This window comes from Somniosus microcephalus, chromosome 9 (assembly GCF_052327205.1).
Source record: "Somniosus microcephalus isolate GS21.2 chromosome 9, FLI_Smic_1.0, whole genome shotgun sequence".
NCBI lineage: Eukaryota > Metazoa > Chordata > Chondrichthyes > Squaliformes > Somniosidae > Somniosus > Somniosus microcephalus.
The window spans coordinates 4,348,145-4,370,503 of NC_140995.1; positions in this window are offsets into that span (position 1 = coordinate 4,348,145).

The window sequence follows — 22,359 nt, forward strand, 5'->3', positions numbered from 1 at the left end:
AGATTTGCTCTGATAACAGACCACAGTTTGTGTCCGAACAGTTTCGAAGATTTATGAAAAGGAATGGGGTAAGGCATTACACCTCTGCTCCGTATCATCCAGCCACCAATGGATTGGCTGAGAGGTTTGTACAAACCTTTAAAAAAGCAGTAAGGGCCATGTGCGATGACGGCATTCCACTGCAGCATAAGGTGGACAATTTCCTGTTAGCCTACAGAAATGCGACATATACAGTCACCAACCAGACCCCGGCCATGATGTTCTTTAACCGAAGGTTGAGATCTCGTCTGGATTTGCTCAATCCAAATGTACGAAGAAATGTTGAGAATAAGCAATTCCAGCACATCAATGAGAAGCCGACAAGGAGCTTCAATGTAGGGCAACCAGTCTTGGCTCGCGACTACCGAACAGAGAAATGGCAACCAGGAACGATATGCACATGGCAGGGGCCACTAATGTACACCGTGGCTGTTGGGGAGAACATTGTGAGACGCCATGTTGACCAGATCCTAGAGTCACAGGAAAGAGTCCACCCCAGGTCTCGCGTACCTGGTGATGAACCCGACATACCGGTAGCATCTACCCCAGAAACAGTAGCATCGGAAGCTGATGAACCAACCGACGACAGGGGGCCAGAATCGCCTCCGCACCAAGAGCAAGACACTCAGGAAAGGCGCTATCCAGAGAGGATCAGGAAGCCGCCCCAAAGACTGAATTCATAAATGGACTATTTGCCGTTAATGTTACATGTTAAAAGTGTTAATTGTTAAATGAATGTTATGGTACTGTTAATCTAAAAGGGGAGGAATTGTAGTGTATGTACCTTTTAAGGGGAGAACTACTTTTTACAGCTCCTGTATACTGTAGTACCGGCAGTGACTACACCAGTATATAAACCCTGAGTAGGGATCTGTACTTTAGTTTTTGAGTAACCTGCATCCAGTAAACACCTGTTAATTGTTCCTCTGCAGTCTCTGTCGATTTATTGAAGAATACCATACATTAACATTCACGGATTCAACACACACCACACTTTTGCACCCACCCCGACCCCTGCAGACCCAGTACTCGCCTCGCTGAGCTGGCGGGTTTTGGAGCCTTCGGGAAGCCTGCGCTTGTGAGGGCAAAAAGAGGATAATCCTATTTTCTTCCTGTTAACTACCTGTTAGACCCGCCTTCATATCCACCTCCCCAGGGCTGGCAAAATCGCCCCCATTGTGTCTAAACCTGGGCACCGCACTTTAGGAAGGATGTGAAGGCCTTAGAGGGGGTGCAGAAAAGATTTATGAGAATGATTCCAGGGATGAGGGACTTCAGTTACGTGGATAGACTGGAGAAGCTGGGGTTGTTCTCCTTAGAGCAGAGAAGCTTGAGAGGAGATTTGATAGAGGTGTTCAAAATCATGAGGGGTCTAGACAGAGTAGATGGAGAGAAACTATTCCCATTGGCGGAAGGGTCGAGAACCAGAGGACACAGATTTAAGGTAATTGGCAGAAGAACCAAAGGCGACATGAGGAAAACTTTACACAGCGAGTGGTTAAGATCTGGAATACACTGCCCGAGAGGGTGGTGGAGGCAGATTCAATCGTGGCTTTCAATAGGGAATTGGATAAGTACCTGAAGGAAAAGATTTTGCAGGGCCACGGGGAAAGGGCGGGGGAGTGGGACTAGCTGAAGTGCTCCTGCAGAGAGCCGGCACGGGTGCGACGGATCGAATGGCCTCCTTCTGTGCTGTAACCATTCTATGATTCTATTCTGTGATTCTACAACCAACAAAGTACTTTTTGAAGTGTCGTCACTGTTGTAACATAGAAATGTGATGTAATATGATACAACAATTGAATACTCATTAATAGATTTTAAAAATCGCTGTATTTAAATAGCATATCGATATCTAAAATATCCAAATCAATCCAATTTGAAATGATTGTGATTTTAAGTTCTATTTGGGCATCATCCTGATAGAAATTTGTAGCAACATTTGATGAGGTTCAACTGGATGGTGTGAAAGTGAGTGCACTCAGTGTGAATGGGTTTGAATCTCCTTAACTGGCCTATAATAAGATTGGGTTTCCACACAAACTAATTTGAAACAGTATCGCTTGCACTTCTAGTGCAATGACGATGGTTCCCAATACAACAACTAATCCTAATAATCTTTGGCCATGTAGGATCCGCAAAATTGGGCTTTGTATTAATAAGGGTCAAATGGCAGAAGAGGCCGTGATTTTAAAGACTGTTTTAAAAGAAGCCCAGAAAAAGGGGCATACAAAATGGCTGCCATACCATGTGACCAGCTTATTGGTACACTTTAAAATGGTTCCTGTGAATCCTCAGACAGATTTGTGGATTCAACCCACAGTAAGTTCTGGAAGCCGTTTCTGAGAAAACGAAACCAGACCCACAGGTATGCATATGGATTAGATGCAGATCCAGTCAAGATTGGCCTGGAGACAGAGGCCATCAAAATGTTGCCCCAGACAAAAGGGGACAATTTCATATTCATGAGAACAGCACCCAGGACTAGATAACGAGACCAGCAGGACATTCAAAACAATGGAGGTAATTCCAAACCACAGATGGGCCTGTTACCAGCCGTGTAAGACATTTTAAATATAATAACTACCCCACTGTGCTCGCAGCCCGCCAAAATTAAAACAAAGACTAACCTGATTTTGGGCAGGAAGTGAAGCCTCTGGAAGAAAGGTATATCTGGAGAGACTTTTCGGCAGTTGGAGAGTCGGGACAGTCACAAGGAGAGTTGTTGGAAGAAGCACTCGGCGAGCTGGCAGCTAGAGGTCACGATCACACACTCAGGACGAGCAAGCTTGAAGAAGGAGCAGTCAATTGCAGGCGTTCCGCCCCGGGGAAGCACATCGGGAGATCATCGACCATCACCGGGCCGTTGCCGGAACGAGAGGCCATAGACCCAGCTTGGGAGAAGAAACAAAAAAATAAAGGTCCCAAGCGAAGAAACCTTCCAGCCACCACGGCTCGGTAGAAGAGAGGAAAGGAACCTGAAGGAGCGATGGGAGCCAGCCCAAGGCTCCTCTAACCAGGGTCGAGCTGACGATCCTCGACCCCGCCGACATCCAGGCCCGCCGGTGTCCAGCCGCCCCCGACCCCCACCTCAGGAGAGAGGTGTGGCACAGTTCGCAGGAGCTCCACGATCCACGTGGAGACGAGACGCCTGAAAGGACCAAACACAGACTCGATTTCAAAATCTTGCACTTCCTAGTGGGATTGGTGAGCATGTTTCTGGCCCTTCACAATCAGATCTAGATAGGTTTAATAAGGGGGTGGATTTAAGGGTACAATTAACATGAGTTGTTGTCCCTCGATGTTCCGTGTGTTTCCTTATTTCATGATGATCTTTGTAGAGTATAAGATGCCTGTATTTGTTTTAGTTAGTACTGTGTCGTTATGATTTGTTTGTGTGTTTTTCCCTCCCATGTACTCCCTTATCTGCTTGCATTTGATTTAATATTTTCCCTTATGCAATAAAATTTCATTTTGTTTCATCAAACTTGGGCTACACGAGTTTTCTCTACATTGTAGTTCCTGCGCCTAAGTCCAGAGTATAGAATCTAAGGGGCGAGTGGGTCGACCCACTCAAGGTTTACTGTGCAAGAGAGAGAGGCCTCTAGAGAGCGAAACCTCAGGGAAACCTCTCGAGGACAAAACCCCTTCCAGCCATGCATTGGCAAATGCTGGTTTTGTAGCTTTCCACAGTGGTGAACGAGTACTTAGTACTGTACTACTTGGCATCACATCTCTAACTGATTATGCTGATTTGTGTCATTGACAATGTTTGGTTGTTCATGTATGGGACTTGCGGGGGAACAGAATGTGTTGGTGAAGGTAAGTCAGCCTAATCCATGCAAGGAGAAGGGTTATTTCACACTATCAAACGTAATGGTACATGAGATAATCCTGCGATGTTAGCTCTGTTTACTTTGCGCCAAAATAATTGAACCCCCCATTTATAATTTTAATGCTTATAAAATTCAGCTGTCCATTTACATATTAGCTGATTCATTTACTAATTAAAATACTTAGCCATGTAAATGAGCCACTTGTTTTTCAAGTGATGACTTATTACACCGTCGGTGATACACTTGAAAAATGACAGGCAAGAAATGACGAGGGGAGGGGGGGTGCGGGGGCATGCTTCAGTGTAGTGGATCTTCAAAATAAATGTCATCAAATACAGAAAAAAGAAATAATCTTTTCCAGACAGCAAACCATTCTATCCACCTCATTGGCACGTGACACTTCCACAAATTGTTCCACTGAAGTTTGCAGAAGTGTCTACAATCATTGCGAGAGAGTCCGTGACCTTAAGCATTCGGCAAGGTGTGATTTGGAACCTACCAGAAAGGTCACAGCTGCCCCACACATCTAAACAAAGGCCACGAGGAAAATTGCCGAGGAGGGCAAAGGAAACAATTGTGCAGGCGTTCCAACTCCGGTGCAAAAAAATCACTATTTGCTCCTCAAAGGTTGCTTTAGAATCCGCTGACAGAATAATTGCCATCATTTATAATCACAAATACATCTTCTCATTGTAAAGTTCATGAAGTATGCAGTTATGCACATGGCAAAAGTGTGCAGTAAAGCCTTGTAAGTCCTCAAGCTAATAGAGTCAGTACAATGCTTAACTGCTGTCATAAAAACGTCGAGTGAGTTGTTGGTTTGCATCATCAGAGGAATAGAATACAAGTTAAAATCAGCTGTTTAGTGATGAAAAAGGCATGGCTCAGACCCCAACTGGAGTTCTGTGTGCAGCTCTATTTACTTAATCAGAGGAAGGCGATCATTAACCTTACGAGGTAATGGAGATGATTTCCAGGCACCACCTCCTGGAATTTCCACAGGGCCTCTCCCGATCTCCCGATTGGCAGGAATGACGCTGATACTTGTTTCTGCACGGTTTCTGACAATCTTCGCTGAAGTTATGGTGAGAGATTCGGGAGAATGCCGCAGAAATTCTAACCCCAGGTATTTAAGTTATGAGGAAAGGGTAATCAAGTTGGGCTTATTTTCTTCAGTCCAGAGGAAACTTGGAGGTGTTTTTGTTGAACTTTTCAAGATTATGAAGGGTACTGACAAAATAGATCAAGACAAATCTTCCACTATGGGTGAAGGATTCAAATACTAGGGTCGAGAAATTTGGCTCGTTAGCGCCTCCCGTTAGCACAACTGTGATGTCATTGCCGTGCGCAGCGCCCTGGTAGCGCCCCGGATGAAAAATTCCCTCTTGCCCCCTGCTTATGCGCCTGCCGTTAACAGCGACAGGTAGAGGAGGCGGCTGTCAGTCGGATGTCCGCTGGAGGAGGCGGCGCTATTTAAAGGCGTCCACTGTAGTGTATGTAACCGTCTACCTTTAAGAGACTATTGTATGTAACCGTTCACCTTTAAGAGAACTATTTTAGGTGTGGCACTACTTGTTTGGCTCCTGTATACGGTAATACCGACGGTGACCACACCGGTATATAAGTGCTGTGGCATGATTTATAGGGCAGATTCGCCCTGACCTTCGAATAGTAAAGTCCTGTTGTATGTTACTCCTGAAGTCTGTGTCGCAATTAACTGCACAACCCACAGACTTTACAGTGGCGACGAGTCCGATCGTACCCTGCGGCAACAATATTTTCAAGCAACGAAAGAGCGTCGAAAAGAGGCAACCGCCCTCGTCATTCGGCTGGGAGAAAACTCAAGGCTGCAGCAATAGAAAGGAGGAAGACTTTAGCGACAAAAACTTCCATCAGCAACAGGCACTGACTGTCCCTTCTGCCACGGTGACTGTGAGTAAGGGAAAGTGAAAAGAATAGCCGGAGGATAAGGGCTGGGCACTCGACCACGGTCGAGGGGGAAAAGGAGCCGGAAAAAAAAGTCGGGTCCAACGGCGTCGTGAGAGACCGCGACCGGCGGGAAAAGCCGGGCGGTGACCGAAGCCACGAAGCGCTGCGACCGGGAGCGTAGGCGCGGGAAGAGAGAAACTCAGCCGCAGCCGGGGAGAGAAGCACCGGACTGCGAGAGGGCTGGGAGGCGCGATTGGGGTCCGAGCGAGCGGGAGAGGCAGAGCCGACCAAGAGAGACTGCGCGAGAGCCAGTCCAGCGGCTGAACTGTCCTCCGTCAACGGGGTGTAACCAGCGCCGGTAGAGCCGAGCGAGCGGGAGAGAGGCAGAGCCGAGCAAGGGGAACTGTGCGAGAGCCAGCCCAGTGGCTGAACCTGTTCGCCGTCAACGGGGTACCCAGAGCCGGTCGCCCTGCCATAAAATTTAAAAAAAAAGGGAAAGCCTTGAAGCCGACGCGCAGGCTGTGAACCTGAAAGCCAGCGGCCGTCGCCCGTGGGGGAAAGTGTACCCCTCCCGCCAGGGAAGAAACGCGGGAAGCCGCCATTAGGCGGGGAAGAAGACAGAAGCGGGAAACCGCCATTGAAGTGGGCGGGGAGAGAAGATAAGAGCGGGAAACCGCCATTTTCGCGGGAAAACTGCCATCTTAGGAAAAAAAAAGAAATAATAATTTAAAGAAATACTTGTGTTGTTCCCAAAGAGAGGAAGATGCCTAAGCGTGGTAACATCAACAATTTTAATTCGGAGATAGAAGACTGGGCCACGTACGTGGAACGCATTGAGATCTATTGTGAGGCCAACAAAATAGAAGAAGACGACAAAGCTATAACCTTGCTAAACTCGATGGGCGCAAAGACATACGGGCTCTTGAAGCATCTACTATCACCAGCTAAACCGGCGGATCAGACTTTCGATGAGATAGTGGCTGTTCTGAAGGATCACTTGAACCCCACACCGTTGATGTTGGCTGAACGATTCAAATTCTATGCGAGAACGCAACGGAAAGACGAATGCAACGCGGAATACTTGGTCGAACTGCGTAGACTAGCGAAATACTGCCAGTTTGAAGGGAATCTGACAGAGGCATTGCGAGACAAGTTTGTATGCGGACTGTCCAAGGAAGGGACGCAAAAGCGACTACTCGAAGAGAACGACCTTACACTTGACAGGGCTGTCCTTATAGCAGCATCGCACGAAGCCGCAGCGAAAGGAACTGCGGAAATGCAGCTAAAGGCAGCGGCACTCGGTGTGGACCAAATTACCTCGAGTATAACAAAATGCTATCGCTGTGGGAAGACAATACACGATCAGAACCAATGCTGGTTTAAGAACCAGGAATGTAGGAAATGTGGCAAGCTGGGTCACATCGCTAAGGTATGTCGGTCAGGGAAGAAGACCAACAACCAAAGGAAGCCATCACAGGAAAAGTACAACAAGGTACACAAGGTGGCTGAGAAGAGTTCAGAGGAACAGAATTCAGACTCAGACCCAAACGGCCAGGAGCTGGGTAGTCTGAGAATTCATAATGTGAGTAAGGAAGCTGACCTACAAACTATCTGGGTCATGCTAAAAATAGCTGGAGTCCAAGTGAAAATGGAGTTGGACACTGGATCAGCTGTATCAGTCATAAATCGAAGGGATTACCACAGGCTATTCTCACATATACCCTTAAGAGATACCAAGTTCGTATTGCAGACATACACGGGGCATAAAGTATACCCCATGGGAAAGATAAGAGTCAAGGTGAGAGATAGGGGTAAAGAACACCCAAGAATGAACTTATACGTACTACCTGAGGGAGGACCACCACTTCTAGGACGGGAGTGGATCAAGAAAATAGACATGGAATGGCACTACCTACAAGCAATGACGAGTGAGGACTCGGTGCAGACAAGCAGCTCAGACTCTGAGCCGGAAGCCGATAAGTCCAGCCCAAGTATGAAAAACAAGGTTAACATGAACTCACTGACTAAGGTTGGAAAAACGATGGTGTGTATAAAGACAGAGAATTCTGAGTCTGTTCAAGTTACAGACATATGCATTACGGAGGAACACCGGGCTCGAACTCAACGTTATCTCAAAGTACGACAACAATTAGAACAATTGAGTTACCGTCTCGTACAAGAGATGAAAACAATGAAAAAGTTCTATGACACCGAACGGGAGAGTCTGGAAAGACAACAGAACCTGCTGGCTCAAGCAGAGAGCGACCATAGAGCCATCGTGACCAATTACCGATCACATTTCCCTTATGATGTTCAGGAGTTAGAATATTTACATGATCTAGAGATACAGCATAAAGGCAAACCACGCTACACTGAGGATTTTGTCCTGCAATTGGAGACAGAGCTAGTGCAGGCAAGGTTAAGAGAAGCTGAATCGCAATGTGCACTTAAAGAGATGCAGAAAAAAATCTTGGACATAGAAAAGAGAAACGCATTTTTACCTGATGAGAATAATGTGGCCATGTTGCAAGAGGAGCTTATAGGGGCGAAACTGAAAGAAGCTAAGCAAAGGATGTTGGAACTTGAAACACAGAACCAAATCAGCAGTAACCAGCTATGTCGAGCAGAGAAGGAGTGCAATGGTCTACAGGAGAAGGTGCAATATCTCTCAGCCCAGAATAAGGGACTACTCACTCAGTTAAATGAAAGTAAAGGGAAAATGGCTGAGATAGACTGCAAGAATAAAGAAGATTTGATGGCAGTGAGACTTCGAGAGGCAGATAGCATAGCAGCCTTGGCTGAACTCCAACAGAAAATTGCGAAAGAAGCAAATGAAGAGGAATCTTCAGGAAGCCAGGATTTTATTCCAGTTCTTCTCTACGACTCCTTACAAGCAGAGTGTGAGAAGTTGAAAGAACAGTATGAACAGGCCCAGGCTATAATTCTGGAGGGGGTTAACTCGGCAACCTCCGAAAAGCTAGTTTCAGTAGAAGCATATGAGCAACTAAAGGTTGAACATGAGCAAGAAGTCCAAAGGCTGCAGGAAATTCTTGATGAGCTCAAGGCCAAGACAGACTCATCGGTAGAAGTTCCATCCATAGATGAGAAATTAGAGGTGAAAGACATGGCAGAACATGAAAGACAAGGGGCTAGATTTTCAGTATGGACAGTTTTGGTGCGCTAACCTTAGTGCCCGCCCGAAGTTAGCGCCCGCCCCAAAGTAGCGCCCCGTTGCCGGAAATTCAGTGGCTTCGCCCTAAGAGGTTGGTGGAGCGCTAAAAGAGGCGTTCCACTACTATCTTTAGGCGCTAAGCCGGCGGTGCAGAGCGCAACACCCGAGCTCGGGCGCAGCGCACGGCAGACACTCTGGTGCCAGTGAGCTCTTAAAGGGGAAGGGTGCATGTGTTTTTTTCAAAGGCAGAGTCTGGGGGGGAAACAGCAGGAGGAGGAAGAGGAGGAGGAGGAGGAGGAGGAGGTGGTGGTGGTGCTGGTGGTGGCCGGAAACATAAATACACCGTTCACAACAACACACTGGATCCTTCCACACAACACATGCAGACTGCCTTTTATAGTGCAGGAGGAGTGCCCTTTAATTTGCACTCCCCAGGGTGTGTTGCGTTCCATTTTACAAACGCTCTGGACGCCAGCCGCACAATGGGGCAGTCCGACTGAAGTTTGGATTCGGGGCGGCCAAAGGGCGTTGCATGAGGATGTGACGTCATTTTCTGCGCGCGCATCCGGGCGGCCGCTAAACTTTGCGCCGGCGCTAACGGGCAACTTAATTTGGGGCGGGGCGCAAACTGCGCTGCGCCCGGGCGCTACACGCATAGCGCCCGAAAATCACTTCTCTTAAGGTGCTAACTGCTGGCGCAAGCAACTGAAAATCTAGCCCAAGATGTCCAAGAACTCATAAAAATATTGAAGGAAGCCCAAGACAAATATGAGGCGGCAATGACTGAGGTTCAACAACTTGAAGAACAGATTCAACTGGGAATCCTTTCTGTTAAGTCTGTGAATTATTTAGTTAATTAAGACACAGACTAATGAGTAACAATAAAAACAGGTCTTTACTGGTTGGAGGTAGGGACTATACTGAATACAAGATTACTGCACAGTGCTTATATACCGGTGTGTTCACCCCCGGTATTACGTCTACAGCAGCCTGAGAAAGTAGTACATCTCTTAAGGTGGAACAGGCTTAAGCTCTCTTAAGGTGGAACAGGTTACATACACAACACTCCTCCCTTCTTAGCTTTATAGTCATCCCCCCCATTTAACATAACGTAATAACATATATACATATATAACTTCATGTTTAACGTAACATATCACAGATTCAGTCTCTGCGGAAAACAGTTCACAGATTCAATCTCTGTGGTGTAGTCGGTTCACGTTACTCATTCAATAGTCCTTTCATGGATTTAACAGCTTGAACTTCCGAACTGATTTGGCTCCGTTCGGAGGGACCACATGTGTGATCTGGTAGAGGTGATAATGGTTCAGATGGGTCATCTTCTGTTTTTACTTTTCCTTTTCTGCTTCTTGGAGACTCTCTGGGCTCCATTGTCAGCTGCCACAGCTGCCAGCTGCATGCGCAGTTCCTCCTTCTCTTCCTCCTGTTTCCGTCGTAGAGCCAGCTTCTCCCGATGTTCCGTAGACTTTTGGTGCTCCTCCATGATTTCTGCACTTTGGGAGTCGAAGTTACAAGCTGGGCAGGACAGGACATCGTAATATTCGGTGTCGTCCACCAGGTCATGGTAATATTCGGTGTCGTCCTGAGCTAGACCAGTGAGAGGGTCGTCTATTTCCTCCATACCCAGCTGGACGTTAGCCAGCTCTTGTTCCAAATCCAGACATCTTTCCTGAAGAGACTTCTTCATGTGTACCTCTGCATCCAGCTTTTTCTGGGCTTTCAGCAAGTCGTTTACTAGTGACCTCATTTGTGATTTTAATACTTCAACTTCCTTTGGAGATTGATTGATCGGACTATGCAATCCCTCTACCGGAGCAGCTGTTTCAGCGGTCTGTTGTTCTACATTGACGTGAGTCAGCGTACTTTTGGCATCCAATGGCTGCTCTGTTGCAGTCGTTTCAGTCTGTGTCGTCACATCAGCCATCTCAATGACTTTTGAGAGCTCCGAACCCTTTTCCTTTGAAGATCGCAGCTCGTGTTCAAGTTTTTCCCATTTCAGAGTCTTGTCCCTCAGCATATGAAGGAGTTGGCTGACCGTTAACTCTTCTGACACCAGATTATGGCACGCACCTTCAGAACCTGAATCAGCTTTGATTCGTTCGGCCTCCTCGCGCAGATGGTTGGTGTGCTCCTGCTCCATTTTCTCCATCAGTTGCTTCTGTTGCCTTTCCAGATTCTCCCACTCTGTAACAAAGAACTTTTTTATTTCATTCATCTCTTGCTCAAAACGGCGAATCATTTGTTCTAATTGCTGTTGTAGTTTGAAATGGAGTTGAGTTCGAGCCCAGTGTCCCTCAAAAATGTGCATATCAGTAGACTTGACAGACTCAGAATTCTCTGTTAAACTATGCTGTTGTTGCTCAGTGGAATTCTGTGCTGAAACTTTGTCTTTTGCACATGGGTTGGTCTTACCATCATCAGTTCTAGAGTCTGGGCTGATTATCTGCACCGAGTTCTCACTCTTTATGGCTTTTAGCGAATGCCAGTCCATATTTATGTTTCTAAACCACTCCCGGCCTAGTAGTGGTGGACCTCCCTCCGGTAGCACATATAAGTCCATTATTTGACTTCCTTCGCCCTTGTTGGCCACTGCAACCTTTATTGTCCCGATGGGGTACACTCTCTGCCCCGTGTAGGTTGTCAATATAATCTCCGTATCCTGTAGGGGAATATGTTGGAATAACCTTCTGTAATCTTTCTTATTCATGACCGACAATGCCGATCCAGTGTCCAATTCCATTTTTACTTGGACTCCTTCTATCTGAAGAGTAACCCAAATTGTCTGGAGGTCTGCACCCTTACCAACGTTGAGTACCCTTAAGCTAGCCAGTTCAATACTGCTTAAGCCAGCCAGTTCATTACTGCTAGCGTCTGAATCGGACTCCTGTTCGGCCACCTTGTGTACTTTTGCGTATTTTCCTTGCGGTGACTTCTTGTTGCTGGTCTTCTTCCCTGACCTGCATACTCTAGCTATGTGTCCAAGCCTACCACAAGTTCTACATTCTTGGTTTTTAAACCAACACTGGTTCTGATCATGCGTTGTCTTTCCACAACGATAACATTTGCCAGAACTCACACCCAATTTGTGTGCACTGAGCTCCGGTGACCGTAGCTGCATTACTGCCGTGCCTCTCGCTGCAGCTTCGTGTGCTGCTGCCATAGTGATCGCCTTCTCAAGCGTCAGCTCATTCTCCTCGAGCAGTCGCTTTTGTGTATCCTGTTTAAATAAACCACACACAAATTTGTCTCGTAGTGCATCTGTCAGTCCCGTTCCAAACTGGCAATATTTCACTAATTTACGCAATTCCAGCAAATATTCAGCATTGCTTTCATGCTGTAGCTGCCTTCTGTCGTAAAATTTAAATCGTTCCGCTAGCATCAGCGGCGTGGGGTTTAGATGATCTTTCAGGACAGTAACAATCTCATCGAACGTCTTATCCACCGGTTCATCTGGTGATAACAGGTGTTTCAATTGCCCGTATGTCTTCGCACCCATTAAATTTAATAATGTTAGAGCTTTATCTTGGTCACAAATTTTATTGGCCTTACAATAATTTTTTACTCTTTCAACATATATGGCCCAATCTTCGAGGTCACTATCAAAGGTGCTAATATTCCCGTGTTTAGGCATTGTAGATTTGCAATTTCTCAGATTTTCTTTTCTTTACTTGTTATCAAAGATGGCGGCTTCCCGCTCTTGCCGTCGTCCTCCGCCCACAAAATGGCGGTTTTCCCGCGCTTGGCGGTCTTCACCCGTCCCCCGACGCCGTCTCCCTTCAGCCCCCGAGTGCGGCCCTTATCTTCGCCGCGATCGCCCGAGTGCGGCCCTTATCAGCGGATGCGATCGATGGCCCGGCTGCGCCTCGCACTTGAAAGCGGCCCGGCCCTTATCAGTGCTTGCGATCGATGGCCCGGCTGCGCCTCGCACTCCAAAGCCCTTATCTCCCGATCGCGATCGATGGCCCGCGCTGTGCACCGCGGCTCTCGCGCCTTCAATTTCTGCAGCCGCTGCCCTTTCAGCCCGAGTGCGGCCCTTATCGGTGGTTGCGATCGATGGCCCGGCTGCGCCCCTCACTTCAAAGCGGCCCGGCCCTTATCTGCCGATCGCTATCGCCCTGTACCTCTGTCTTCCCCAGCCCTGTCTTCTACTCCGGTTCACAAGCTGATGGAGGCTTCAGGGTCCTAATGCCTGTCGCTTCCAGTGGGGTGGTGTGGTTTGAAACCTCTCTTCAACCGCCGTGGAATAACTGCCGCAGGGTAAGAACCTGACTCGTCGCCAGTGTTAAGTCTGTGAATTATTTAGTTAATTAAGACACAGACTAATGAGTAACAATAAAAACAGGTCTTTACTGGTTGGAGGTAGGGACTATACTGAATACAAGATTACTGCACAGTGCTTATATACCGGTGTGTTCACCCCCGGTATTACGTCTACAGCAGCCTGAGAAAGTAGTACATCTCTTAAGGTGGAACAGGCTTAAGCTCTCTTAAGGTGGAACAGGTTACATACACAACACTTTCGGTGGAAGAAAAGGAAACTGTAAGAAACACAGAGACTATATCTGTAAATTGTTTTACATGAAGTTGAATATATGTTATGTTTAATGGGGAATACGTATGTTGTAAGCTAAAAAGGGAGGATTGTAGTGTATGTAACCGTCTACCTTTAAGAGACTATTGTATGTAACCGTTCACCTTTAAGAGAACTATTTTAGGTGTGGCACTACTTGTTTGGCTTCTGTATACGGTAATACCGACGGTGACCACACCGGTATATAAGTGCTGTGGCATGATTTATAGGGCAGATTCGCCCTGACCTTCGAATAGTAAAGTCCTGTTGTATGTTACTCCTGAAGTCTGTGTCGTAATTAACTGCACAACCCACAGACTTTACATCCACATCCGGTCTAGTTTTCGTGGCCAACAATGCTGCGTTGTTAGTTTCACATCGGCAAAGAGGCCTTTTGACTGATTTCAGCATTTTGCATTTTAACAAGTTTTCTGGCACATAAAGATTCTTCAGTTTAATTGAGGGGAGATTTGAAAGTGCGATATTTGTATCCTTTCATTGGGGGCTGTAGTGGCTCTGGACCTCGCCCTCCAGGGTCAACGTCGGAGGCAACTGAGGCACAGAGAAAGAGTGCAAAATGTGGCCAGGGGTAGGAGTGCCAACAGGGCTCTCAACAGGAGGCCTTACCTACCCAGGGTATTCCGGCACCATTTCTCCTACAGGAATTTCACTGAGGACCAGTGTGTTAGAAGGCTCCACTTCACCAAGGATGTGGTCACAGAACTCTGCCACCTCCTGCAGCCAGACCTCGAGCCTCAGACCAGGACCACCACGGCTCTCTCAGTGGCAGTCAAGGTCACCGTCGCCCTCAATTTCTAAGCCAGCTGATCATTCCAGTGTATGGCAGGTGACATTTCCAACATCTCCCAGTTTGCCATTCATTCCTCCATCCGCCAGGTCACAGATGCTCTGTACGGAAGGAGAAGGGACTACATTTCCTCCCCCATCACCAGAGAGAAGCAGCAGAAGCATGCTTGTGGCTTTGCCAGGATAGCGGGATTCCCCATGGTGCAGGTCGCCATTGACTGCACCCACATCGCTTTGCGGGCACCTCATAACAATCCTGAGGTATTCCATAACTGCAAAGGCTACCACTCACATAATGTGCAGTTGGTGTGCGACCACACACAGCGAATCCTCACCGTCAATGCCCACTATCCTGACAGCAGCCACAATGTCTTCATCCTGTACCAGACCAGTGTGCCAGCTCTTTTCCAGCCATCATATCAAGCTCGCGGCTGGCTGGTCGGAGACAAGGGCTATCCGCTCCCCACCTGGCTCATGACTCCCCCCCGCAACCCCAGCACTACTGCCCAGCACTCATATAATGAGAGCCATGCTGCCAGCAAGAGCATCACTGAGCAGACCATCGGAGTGCTCAAGCAATGGTTCTGCTGCCTTGACCGCTCGGGAGGAGCCCTCCAGTACTCGCCAGAGCGGGTGTCACTTTTCGCCATCGTCTGCTGCATGCTGCACAACTTGGCCATCATGAGGGCCCAGCCATTGCCACCAGGCATAGCCGCACCACTTCAGGAGGAGGAGGAGGAGGAGGAACAGGAGGTCAAACACCAGCGATGGAGGAGGCAGCCACTCAGTTGGCGTTCTGCAAGGTCGGTCCGTGACCTCATCAAACTTTGTATCCAGTGACTTCGAGTCCTCGTTCCGGTTGTTGAGAACGTTGCCATCATTCCGTCACTTTGTGATTCCATCAAACCCCAGAACTGACATCAGACGCAGCACCAAATCTGCAACATTCCAGTAATAAATTGATCAAAAACCATTAACCACATATATACAACAATATTGACTAATCACCCTTGTGCAAACCCTTGCCTCCCCTCTTTACAGTGCCTCTTCCTAATCTACTGCTCCTAAGTAGTGTCTCCCCAGTGGCTGCAGCAGGGCTGGTGGAAGGCTGCGGCGAGACTCCAGATGGCCTTGCAGGACGCCCTCGACCAGCTCTGGGCCAGGAAGGCCCAGCTGTAGACTGCACCACCTCAGCATGGGCGGCAGCAGTCTGGGCTGCCTGAATGACAGGCAGCGACAAGGGCAATGGCGGAGTGGTAGCGCTGGGATCAGGAATGCTGTCATACTGAGAGAGGACAGCAGGTTCCTGCTCCACTGACCCACTGCCACTCCCCCGGGGCAGCACCTCAGCATCCCTACCAATCTGCTGGAGCACAGATTGCTGGCCTGCTGCGACACCATGAGATCCCCGCTGGACTGTAGTGGACCCAGCGACGATGGCAGCAGTCAGAGCTTTCGTGGCATCAAGCTGAGACTGCATGAGAGCAGGCTGAGACTCGATGGCAGCAACCACTGACTGCATTACAGCACTAAGACGTTGTGTCGCTTCCGCCTGTGCTGCAATGGAAGCAGCCACATCGCCCATCACACAGGTCATGAGGTCTGGATCCCCACGGTCTCTCTGGGAGTCCACTATCCTCTGCACAGTGGAAATGATGGGCTCCATGGTGTGCGCAAAGCTCTGTGCAATGTTGGAGGTGGACTCCTCCACGCTCCTTAACATTGCCGAGAGGCTCTCGGGCACCCTCGCCGTTGCACCTATCATCTCGGAGTGCATGACCATCACCCTTCTTCTAAACGCCTCCCCATCGAGGTCCCCACCTGAGTCCTGTGCAGCAGAACTCGTACGTGAACTCACCCTCCGGGGAGCTGGCTCCCGAGCTACCCTTTCCCCCTGGCCTTGCTGCAGCCCGCTCGTCCCCGGTGCATCACCCAGTGCAGATCCCTCTACTAAAGTTGCCTCTAAAGATTGCATATGCCAGTATCTGAGGTGGTGCCTGCGGGTGAGAGATGCAGTGACGCGGTGCTTTGCTCCTCCTCCTCTTCTCCTTCCTCACTCTCAGTGGGAGGCTCAGGGACAGGCTGGTCACCTGGTTGCTGATTACCTGAAAGCATAAAGGCACAAGACTCGCGTTAAGGTGAGGGCAGGGGGGCAGGAATGGAGCAAGGAATGCAGACATTCTCAGGGGCTGGAAAGTGAGAAAGGTTTGTGGTGTGAGGGGGAAATGGGATGAGAGAAGGAGAGGGGCTGAAGATACCGCTTTTGCCCCCAACGGGGTCGACGTCGCCGACGGCCACGCCGCCCCCCACCTGCTGCTCAATGAGTCGCAGCACTCGCTCCTCCAGGTCTAAGAGCTGCTGGAGCTGCACATCAGCCCCGCCTGTTCTCTGCTGCTCCCTCCTGTTCTGGGCCATCTTGGCCTGCAAGAGAAACGAATGTGTGTGAGTCAGAGTCCAGCTGTGTGTTTGGGAGATATGCCTGCCGTTGTTGAATAGCTGTGATTGTAGGCAAGGTGTGAGATGTGAATGTGAGGTTGGAGATGTTGGGTGGGTGAGTGGTGGCGGTGTGGTGATTTGCGGTGTGTGCACAGGCTGAGGTTCAGATGCTGGTATGTAGGACCTGTTGAAGCATGTACTCACCTTGACCACCAGACTGAGGTCGATGAATTTCTTGCGGCAGTGTGTCAGGCAGCGTTCCATCACACTACTGGCCGAGACCTCCTGGGCCACTTCCCTCCACATTGCCCTGAACACCTGAGGCGATGGCCTCCTTCCAGTGTCCGGGAACAGCACTGCCCTCCTTCGCTCCACTCCAGCCACCAGTGCCTCCAACGCCACGCGTTTCCCACATTACAACAGTGACAACACTTCAAAAAGTACTTCATTGGCTGTTAAGCGCTTTGGGACGTCCAGTGGTCGTGAAAGGCGCTATAGAAATGCAAGTCTTTCCTTTTTTTTTCAAAGATGTTGAGATAGATTTTCCTCTTTATCAATGGGAACAAAGCATCAGCTGGGCAGAGTGCCGAGAGGAGGATCAGGCGGTGTGGAGTGCACACTGTAATAAGAGTCCATCGCCCAGGCTCTGTCTGCATAGCTGCCGCTGAGGAAGTTCTGGGCCTACTTTATGGGCAATATTTTTAATTTTATCCAATGCCCCTGAATTAAGTTTATTATTTAATTAAAAATCTACCCAGATTTTCTTTCAAGTGTTCAGTTTTCAAACTGCAGAAACCCAGATCAGCTCAACTTTCTCCGATGTCTGGTATGTTCAGTCCTAATGGGAGACGCAATGGGGGCAAAATTGGGTGCCTTTGCCCCCCGGGGGCGCTAACGGGGCGTAAATGGCTTTGCCACCGGGCGCGGCGCTGACATCGACTCCCGCTATAGTCGGCGGGAATTTTGTGGTGTCGCTACGGCGTTGCGCTCTGATCTCCTTCGCCCAGAGATCATGACATCATTGCCGTGCGCATCGCCCCGGTAGCGCCCCGGACCCAAAATTAACTTCCGCCCCCTGCAGCAGCACCAGGCAAAAAAACACCGGCAGCTGCAGGAGGCGTGCATCGGGCGGGCGGCCACTTCGGAGGCGATGATTAAAGGCGAGGTGGCCGCGGTAAGTGAAAAAAAACTACCTTTCTTGTTCCAGTTTTTTTCATGGGTTCCTGCCCACGATCGATCAGCCCGGCTCCCTGCGTGAGCGCCGGGCTGATCGCGTGGGATCGCGCCTACCTTGGTGCTCCAGGTAGGTACTTTATATATTGCAGCGCCTGCAGCGATTGCACTCCCCTTTAAGGGAGGGAGGAGTCTTTGAACGTGGCGACGCGGCACGGCACGGCCCTGTGTACAGCGCTGCTGAAGTCCCCGCCCTGCCTGCTGCCGATTGCGCTCCACGGGGAAGTGGAGCGTTTGATTTAGCGTTCCACTTCCTTCCTGGAGCGCAAAACCGAATATTTTTAAAGTTTAGAATCATTAGCACCTGGTGCTAATTTTCTCAACTTTTAAAATTTAGCGCAACGGGGCTGTAATGAATTTCCCCCCCAGTATAACTGCAGGCGGCGATAATCATGTCCCATTTTCATCATCGGTATTTTGTTTTTATTGAATTCACCTGATTGCGCTGGGAAAGCAATATCATGGTGAGATCATACACAAAGCATTACCAGAATGGCTATGTTTTCTTGTGTTGTGACCCAGCTGCAGGTAGCAATTTGTGATGCTAGTGTTTCCTATCAACACAAATGTGAAGGAGGGGCGGGGGTTACTAGCGTGATCATTATGGCAATTTTAGAAGGTTGGAGCAAGCACTGGACTAAAGTTAGATTATTGATCCCATTCATCCAAATTTTGCTGGAATATTGATCTTGCCTCCGCCATTGCCACAGTCTACAACCTGTCATAAGTGGTCATGTTATCTGGGGAGCTTGCACTAGAAAACCAAAGTGAGTGGATCATGGATTCAAGATAAAAGGCCTCTTCATTTGGCCCAGAAATTCGGGTCTCCACGGGTGAGTACGCACGGGGTACTCACCCGTAAGCCCAATGGAAGTGCCGGTTTCCTGAATGCACTGCGCATGCGCGGGAAACCGGCACTTCCGTTCCCCTGAAAGAAGGGGTTAAGAGATGGAACGCGTGCGCCGGAGAGGCAGCGCGTGCGCCTGGAACTTACGTTTTTTTTCCAGGTTTCTCCGGGAGGGTAAGTCTCCAGGAGTTATACTTCTAAAAAGCAGGCGCAAGGCCTGCTTTTAACAGGGTAAGTGGTGAATTAATTAAAATTAAAACATTTTTTCCACAGGTTTATTATTTTTTAATACTTTAAAGAAAGGTAAGTTTATTTTTAGCCCTTTTAGAAAATGTAATTAATTTTTTCAAAAATTTAAATTATTGTTTAAAAGTTATTTCATGTAATTTATAGTTTCTTTTAAAAATGTGATTTTTAAAAATTTATTTGAAGATTTAGTGATGTTTTGGGGCTTATAGTATTTATAGGTTTGACAGCTCTTCCTGTCAAATCTATGAATACAGATTCCCTGCTACCATTGGCTCCCCATGGCCCACATGATCCCAGGGGATGCTTCGAACTAACTGCGCCCCTGGGATACGCAAGCACTGCGCGCCGGCAGTTGGAGCAGGCCCAGGGTCAGAATCCCACGCGGGCCCAAAGCTCAACGGCCAGCGCGCTAGGTAAGTGCAGGTCAGAGGCTTGCACCCGCAGGAAGCCCCCGACCCGAATTTCTGGGCCAATAATGGGAGACATTGAATCTGGGGAGCATTGCTGGGCCCACAGGATAAGGTTAATTGCCTTGATATATTAAAGAAAGAAAAGAAAGTCTTGCATTTATCGAGCAGCTTTCATGACCGTAGAACGTTCTCAAAGCACTTTACAGCCAATGAAGTGCTTTTGAAGTGTAGTCACTGTTGTAATGTAGGAAACGCACCAGCCAATTGGCGCACAGCAAGATCCCACAAACAGCAATGTGATAATCTGTTTTAGTCATGTTTGGTTGAGGGATAAATATTGGCCAGGACATTGGGGAGGACTCCGCTGCCCTTCAAAAAAAATGCCATGGGATCTTTTACGCCACCTGGGAGGGCAGACCAAAGCAAAAGACGGCACCTCTGACAGTGCAGCACTACCTCAGTACTGCACTGAAGTGTCAGCCTCCATTATGGTTTGTGCCAGTGATGCCATTTAGTGACATTTTTAGCAGCAGTATTGGAAATAAGGGAAAGGCGGTATATTCATCGAGTTTGAAGGGTTTTGGTCAGTTGAAACTATATTGAACTGAATCTTGAAGCCCAGATGATTTATTCACTCCTATTACAATATACTGAGAATACATTTGAAAGTAGCCAGGAGACTTGAAACCATTCAATGTATTTCAACCAGATTTTCCAGCAGGTATGTATTACATGAAGAGTGCATTTATTGAAATGCTGACAGTCAAACAATGGGCCGTAAACTGCCTCTTTACACCAATTGCTGGTGTTCTGACAAGCACTCTGTAGTGTAGTGAAGCATAATCATTTCTGTGTTCTGAAAAAGGACCACTTGCCTGCACAGTGTCACATTACTGAGACTCTGAAGGAATAAGATTCATGCACGAGTGAGATTCTCGGAGAACTGAATTGCAATAACAGGTGTGAACAACCTGAGGCTTTAAATGAAGCAATATAAGGTTTTCTCACGAGGAGGAGAGTAATGAAAGAAAATGCAGGTGAAAGCTTTGGAAAACTAATTTAATGTGTATCGTGCAGTTAGCACAACGGGGTGCATGAGGGATGATTTAGGTATGATTTTTATCATAGCTGACAGGCCACTTACTGGAATTCACCATTACTGTAATGGGCAATTGAAAAGATTTTTAATCTTAACCCTGTGAGCGAGAAGGGTGAATTGCAATTCTTATCACAAAAGATGCTGGCCTACAATCGGGCATTACAACTTTCAGTTGTTGAAGATTAATTTGATGCAGTTAATTGAATAAATAGAAGGGATGCAACATTTTGGATTTATGTTATTGACTGCAAATGTAATTTGTTAATTAAATGATTATAACCTTACTAGGTTCAGCATACACACAAGTCTTAGATTGGTAAACTGCAGGATGGCTTTTAAAATAAACTGATGCTACGCTATGAGGTCAACACAGAGCTCGAAGATGATAGTTAGACAATACATTCACTCCAGGCAAGCTATAGTCCCAATATTTGCTGGGCTGGGGTTCAGAGTGGAGTGGGGGGGGGGAGGGTTACAGTGGGGGAGGACTTATGGTCCCTGAATGCCATGGAGTTTTAGCTCCATGGCGTGTGTACTTTTCTTGAATAGGTTCCCCAGCTGGAAGCCAACCTGTTTGACTGTCTTGGCTGCCTGTCGGGCAGGGAACGCTCCAGGAAAGGCCGTAGCCAATGAGCAGGTATGTTTAGTGCATGTTGGGGTTAGAGATCGCGGGGGTGAGTAGAGTACGGTTGGGAGAGTCAGGGGAGATCGTGGTGGGGGAGGGAGTGGAGGATCAGTGGGGGATTGGGGAGAGATCAGAGGGTGATTAGAGATTGGGGACAGAGATGAAGGGAATTGGGAAGAGATCAGAGGGCAGTCGGAGATTGGGGGGTTTGGTGATCACGGGGAGGGGTCGATGATTGCGGGGGGCTTGGTGATGGGGTGTTCGGGGGGAGATCGTGGAGGCGAGGAGGGTATTCACAGGTAAGCTGGTTTGGTCTAAAATGGATGACCTCACACTTTCCTAGGTTGAAATCCATCTGCCACAGTTTTGCCCACTCACCTAATCTATTAATTTCTCTGTAATGTTATGCTCCCGTCCATACTACTTATTATTCCCACCAATCTTTGGTCATTGGTAAACTTGGATATATGGCTCCAGGACAGATACTTGTGGGACACCACTAGTCACTTCCTTCCAATTTGGGTACATACCCATTAATCCTACTCTCTGTCTTCTACCACCTAAACAATCTCCTAACCAGGTCAATAATTTGCCTTCAATTCCATGAACTTTAATTTTAGCTAACAGTCTCTTATGTGAAACCTTATCGAATGCCTTCTGGAATTCATATAAACTACATCCATAGACATTCCGCTGTCCACTACTTAGTTACTTCCCCAAAAAATTCAATGAGGTTTGTTAGACATGACAAGAGGCGGGAGGCGCAGGCAGCGAGAGGCGGGACCTGTGGGAGACTCGGCGGCAATAAAAGCGGCAGCGAGGCCAGGAGAGGCCTCAGAGCAGCGGCGGCAGGCAGCGAGAGGCGGGACCTGTGGGAGACTCGGCGGCGAGGTATAAAAGCGGCAGCGAGGCCAGGAGAGGCCTCAGAGCAGCGGCGGCAGGCAGCGAGAGGCGGGACCTGTGGGAGACTCGGCGGCGAGGTATAAAAGCGGCAGCGAGGCCAGGAGAGGCCTCAGAGCAGCGGCGGCAGGCAGCGAGAGGCGGGACCTGTGGGAGACTCGGCGGCGAGGTATAAAAGCGGCAGCG